The sequence below is a fragment of the Salvia hispanica genome, chromosome 4 (assembly GCF_023119035.1).
Source record: "Salvia hispanica cultivar TCC Black 2014 chromosome 4, UniMelb_Shisp_WGS_1.0, whole genome shotgun sequence".
Lineage (NCBI taxonomy): Eukaryota > Viridiplantae > Streptophyta > Magnoliopsida > Lamiales > Lamiaceae > Salvia > Salvia hispanica.
In genome coordinates, this window is record NC_062968.1 from 28,753,459 (window position 1) to 28,759,458 (window position 6,000).

Below are 6,000 nucleotides of genomic sequence, written 5' to 3' on the forward strand. Positions count from 1 at the left end.
CCACTTGCAAATGTAATGAAATCGGTAATCCCCTCTAAAAATGCAGGATTAAATTCACCGTTGGAAAGAAGCCGCCTATACATCCACTCACGATTTCTACTCATTGTTATAAATCCTAATTAATAATTCCCAAATCAGGATAATAGTTAGTCTACTAGATAGCCATATTAAGTAATCTACTAACTAGCTAAAATATTTCAAACACATAATTTAGCATGCTTAAGAGATAATTAAATCATAATATAACATCAACACAATAACATCACCCCACTTCTCAGCACATAAGGTCGGCGGAGCCGGCAAGGCTCCACCCCAAGCCTAGCCACCAACTAAACAATATATATATAATTATATATACATGATTTAGAAAAGCTTCTAAGATACTTCAACATCAATAATTTTAACTTCGTACCGGATGTTGTTTCTTCAAGAAGATGCCCCAAACACTTATTCAACCGCCAAAATCAATTACAAACTGCTTGCGTTCTAAACTTGTTGGAAGCTATGAAATCTGAATATGACAACCATATAATTACATCATTAAATTAGTTGATTCAATGTAAATGAACCGGGCCTAAATGCATATGTTGGCAGAATTATACCTGAACGCCTTTCACTTGCATATGCTATATAAGTTCATGAAAACACATGCAGTGCAAGAAAAAAAATTAATTTTATGTATCATTCTAACAAGGCAAAAGAAATTCAAGAACATGAAAGAAATCCACTAACCATTTCCGTGCATAGTTAAAGGAGCACTCCTATTTTTTTTGAATTACAATCATAAAAAATATACAAGTACATAAATACTTCATAGTACATTAAACTAGTACATATATGTAACCTAAAGAATGAAATAAATAATAAGCATGGTTATAATTTGAAGGTTTATTTTAACTCGAATAACGAATGAATTTAATTTAAAAGTCTTGTAGTTACTTCAACATAATAAAAATGAGTAAGTATTGTAAAAAGATACTATTATTCCTTATAAATTGTTCGAAGCAATAAAGCATTTCATGTCTACCCCCTATACTTACATAGCCTGTCACAGAATTCCACTCCTACAAATTATTTTTAAAACATAAAAGTACTAGTAGTACCCTGTTATCTAGGTGAAATAATACTTAATATTATAATACTACCTAGTACTCAATACTAGTATTATAATACTACCTATTACTCAATACTCCTATAATGCTAGTGCCTATTACTCAATACTCCTGCCATGGTTGTTTTTTATGCATTTTCTTCACTTTTTCATGGGTTCATGCATATTAGAATGGTTTCACCATCTCAGCAGCCACTTAGAAACTCCTAGTATAAATTAGTTTAAAACTTAAAAGTACAAGTAGAATGGTTTCACGATTGAGAAGCCCTTTATGCCACAACTACGAAGATGGTATCTGCTACTACCACGAAACTCTTAGTTCACTATGCCATGACAAAGTCGTATAACTTTGCTTACCTGGTGGCAACGGCGGTAGTTGTTGATGGTGAGCGGACGACGGCGAACGGCGGCGGCTGGAGCGGCGAACGGCGGCACAAGGAGAATTCGCACAAGAGTAATAGAATGAAATGCGTAAGTTAAGTGTGCCCTAATTAATTTAATTTTAATTAAGAGTCCCAAAACTGTCACGACCACAACTCCCTAGTGCTAGTGAGCGTAGCTATTTCGTGACTAAACAATTCTCAATAATCAAGGGACAACATAAAAAGGATGAAATCACTCAAATCAAAAGTATCAAAGGCATATGGGTACATAGTCAAAACGTGATCAGAGTAACAAGACTAAGTTCAAAGCTTGCTAGTACATAATTCTAAGTTTTGCAGCGGAAGAGTCCAAGACAAAATAGCACGTATGAAGACATGCTACTTTGGGCTACCTAACTACTTATTTAATATGCTTGTCCCAACACCTTCGCCTGCTCGTCCACGTTCAACCTGCACATTTGAAAATAACATGCAGGGCTGAGTATTTGATATACTCAGTGGGCACATTGCCAAAAATGGTTCTATCTTTAATTGTCAATGCCACAGTTGAGTGATCACGGGGTTTTACTTAAAGGACCCGAGTCACTAAATACTTTTCCTTTAGTAAAGATTTTGATTGCGCAATCACGTAACATAGATATACCATATCTGAACCTTGTGTGAACCGGGAATGTGGCCACATTCCACGACGGTCACTGGACCGGCCAACCCCTTTTGTTAGCTCACGGTCCCCTTATGTGTACACTAGTCCGAGTAGGGTTTGCGGCCCTACTGGGACCCGAATTCGATTTAACTTAAATTGGCATAGCCAAGCAGATAGGTAATCATAAAACAAAACATGGCATGACAACATACTTGAGCAAAGAATCACATTTTCATACTAAAAACACGTTTTAAAAGAATGCCCACCTCAAAAGCTAAAGCTCCTTCCGAAATTTCCTTAACTTGGTCTTAGATGACGTTCGAAGACGTCCCTTTAGGAAATAAAAAGATACTTAATTAGATTTTGAGATATCCATTAAGCTTAAACATGAATGCATCCTAAGTGCGATGATCATTTTATTCTTTCTCTAAATTTTCTAGAAGAGTTCTAAAATTCTTGAGTATTAATTAAATCAGTAGATTTAATTAAATTAGAAAAATTATTCACTTAACTAGAGGGTGCTACCTCCCATGCCATTTATTTAAACATACTAAAATAAGCTCGAGGTCTATTCATTGTTAGCGTATTGTAGTCTCTTAAAATTAATTATTTGAGCACTCGTACTAAAATTCCGGAAGAAAAACGACTTATCCTCGTGGAGATAAAATGCGGGCTATTAATTAAATTCTTAGCCTATTCTTTTATTTTAATTGATGGCCCAACTCCATAATTAAACTCTATAGCAACCCAATTCTCTATTTAATTTCTTAGCCCATACTTTTAAATTTTCTTTACAAGGGCACAACTTAAAACTTATATCACTAGCCCATCCTTTTAGTTACTAGAGGCCCAACAACTAAAAAAAAAAAGATGAAGCCCACTACTGTCTTCCCTAATCTATCGGCCCTTCTCTCTCTCATTTTCACAAAATTCCCAAATCCATCACAAAACCTAATCCAACTCTCTCTCTTCTCTCTGGCGGAAATCGCCGCCATCCGCCACCGCCGCCTCGCGGTCGCCGCTTGTCCTCGGCTGTCCGACGAGCAGGGCTGCCGCCTACTGCGTCGCCGGAGCGACACCGGCTCCGCCTCCCTTCTCCGATTCGCACACTTTCCCCAAATTCGTATATTTCCTAAATTGAAGAAGCGAGCAGCGTCTACTCCCTCCTCTCGTTTCGTTCTTCCCCGGTGAAGTTGCCGACAAGGGAAAGGCGTCGCCTTTCTTCTTCCGTCTCTTTCTCCGTCGCGCGTGGAAGTTCCGGGGTCGCCATCGCGCCTACGCCGTCAGCCTCGGCGAGCAGCGCCGCTTGTCTCCGCCGTTGGCCTCACGCCGGCGTTTTCTCCATGCCGGGCAGTCCGTCGTCTAAGATAAGTCCCTTTCCCCTAACCCCTTTAATTATTCCGTAAATCTGGAGTTCTCGGTTGATGCTCGATTCAACATCTTGGGTGTTCTTAGTCACTAGGATGAGCTTAATATTTTGCAATTAGTCATTGGCTTTGATGCAAAAGATCACTAATTATGAAGCTTAGGGCAGCAACTAAATTGATGAGGCCTTGATGTCTTAACTTGCACATGAGACCTACTGTGCTGATATTGCTAAGTTCGCATTTTGATTCTTGAGCATCTATGGTTCTAAGTTCTTGACTATCTATTGGGGTTGGTTTATATGATGTAAAGCATGATGTTGGGTGTTGAGGCAATTACCTATTGAAGCTGCGGCTGCTTTGAGAATTCAGCTCTTAAAACCTCATCTTTCTTCCACTCAAACTTGCTGTGTTGCTGGAAAAATTTGAAGGTGTGTAGGAGAGTGTTCAAGGGTGGTGTGGAGGGGAATTTATAGCAGAATGTGTACTCGTGAGAATTTAATGGAGCTGTTGTATTACTTGTTCTCTTCTTGCAGCAAATCCTTCTTTTTAAGATCTTCACTAAGCTTTTAATTAATACATTCGTCTCTTTCTTGAAGCACAAGTACTCCCTTCATAATATCACTTGTTTGGACATGTAGGGGTGCAGGTGGTTGCTTGATTCAGGCAGATTTGGTGCAGCTGCCATTTTGGGATCATTTTGACTTCCTTTGATAAAGTGAGGATGCCTTCTTCCCTTGCTTGGTTTGATGTTGAAAAAAATATACCTTACAATATTTATTTGTTTTTGTCTATACATTGCAGGTTGTACCCATAGGAGAAAGAGTTATTGGGCTGACCTTCGGGCCGACGGGCCAAACTCTCGGGCTGCGCAAGGTGTGGCTCGGGCTTAAGAAGAGAGGCCCAACATTTGCATATTTGTATTCTTTAAATTCTTTCTCATCAACACGTGTGTAAATTATTTTGTAACTAGAAAGTAGCTTGATGTGTATTCGAACATTCTGGATCAGCAAAGTAACCTCGTATTCTTTCTTGACGTTTATTATATTTAATTTAATACATATATACGAATTTATTTTAGCCTAATAGACAACCTTCAAATTAGCAAACAAGCAAAGTCATCGACTAATATTTCTAATTCGAAAGTAATTTGAAGTAACAAACATTTCTAGTTCGACATTAAACTTGAAGAAAAAAGGTAATAAAATAGTGGGTATTACAAAAACTGTGGCGGAACATAAACCGCCACTATAGCAGTGGCGGAAAATCCGCAACTAAATTTTATTTTTATAATATATTGTATATTTTATTAAATAAATTATTCGTAGTGGCGGAATTAATCCGCCACAACTGTGGGCATATTAAAATCCGCCACTGATCCGTGGGAATTCCGCCACTAACATTTCCAGCGGAAAATCCGCCACTATTCCGCCAGTATTACCGGCGGAATATTTCCGCCGCTGATTTCCGCCACTAATTGGCGATTTTTTTTAGTGTCTGAAACTCTCTTTTAACAGGGTTTTATTCTTTTTTTAAAAAAAAGGTTAAAGTTTTCACCGTTTAAATGACCCCAAATGAACATGTTCAAATAATTTATTTCTAAAATACGTTTGTCGTTATAACTTACTATTAGTAAATACATATTGCTTTTCTCGGTTGGAAATAAGTCTTTATCACTTTCAAACTCCGAAAATTTTAAATATTTAAAATAAAATGACAATGATAGGGATTACACATTCTCCTCAACAATCAACACTGGCATATATTTTCCTATTTAGCATATCTTTGATTATTTTCTATATTTTTGGTAAGCTTTTATTTAATTATCTATCTTGACTAACAAGATAAGTTTCAGGGTTTAGAATTCTATAAATAATAAAATTCTATGGTATTTTTCATCATTAGGGAATTATCACTTTTGCTAGAACTTCAATTAGGGAATTATCACTTTTGCTACGTTCAATCTTCGCGTACTCTACAAACCTCGATAGGAAACTTAACCCCTATCAGACAATTTAAGGATTTTAATCAAACATGAATTTTATGAAGAAATAAATTAGGTGGCAGTTTGGTTGGTGAATTGTGAACTAGAATTTGGTGCTCAAACTGCCCCTTGAAACACAAAGCCAACTGAATGAAGAATATACGCAACAGTAAATAGTAACAATAAGTCAATAATGATTGAAGCGAGAATAAATTATAGGTTTCGAGAAATGGTAAGTTAGGTTTCAAAGACAAAACATGAACGGTGTATTCTCATTTCTTTATCAACTAGTCTCGGTTGGTATAATAGTTGTTTGTACTATATCGGTTCGATGAGGATGGATATATCTACATGAGGATGCCAACTTGAGGTGATGTAGTAGGTACTATGATTTTAACTTTATTGTCTATATTGTTGTTTGACTTTAAATTTATTTTGATTTAGGCTTTTGCTTTGTTTATGTTGTTGGTGTTGCTTTATTTTGCCGTTAAATGTTTTGCTCCTCACTTTGATGG

At 36.9% G+C, this 6,000-nt stretch overlaps 2 long non-coding RNA genes across 2 annotated transcripts; one reads left to right on the forward strand and one right to left on the reverse strand.

Annotated features, from left to right (window-relative positions):
• Positions 1-1,712: 1,712 nt before the first annotated feature.
• Positions 1,713-2,470, reverse strand: LOC125218381. Its single transcript, XR_007175946.1, has 2 exons — positions 2,404-2,470; positions 1,713-1,944 (listed from the first exon to the last, which is right to left on the reverse strand). It is a non-coding gene; the product is annotated as an uncharacterized LOC125218381 (long non-coding RNA).
• A 1,040-nt stretch (positions 2,471-3,510) lies between these two features.
• On the forward strand, positions 3,511-4,537 carry LOC125218661. The gene is made up of 2 exons (XR_007175998.1): positions 3,511-4,219; positions 4,306-4,537. It is a non-coding gene; the product is annotated as an uncharacterized LOC125218661 (long non-coding RNA).
• Positions 4,538-6,000: the final 1,463 nt, after the last annotated feature.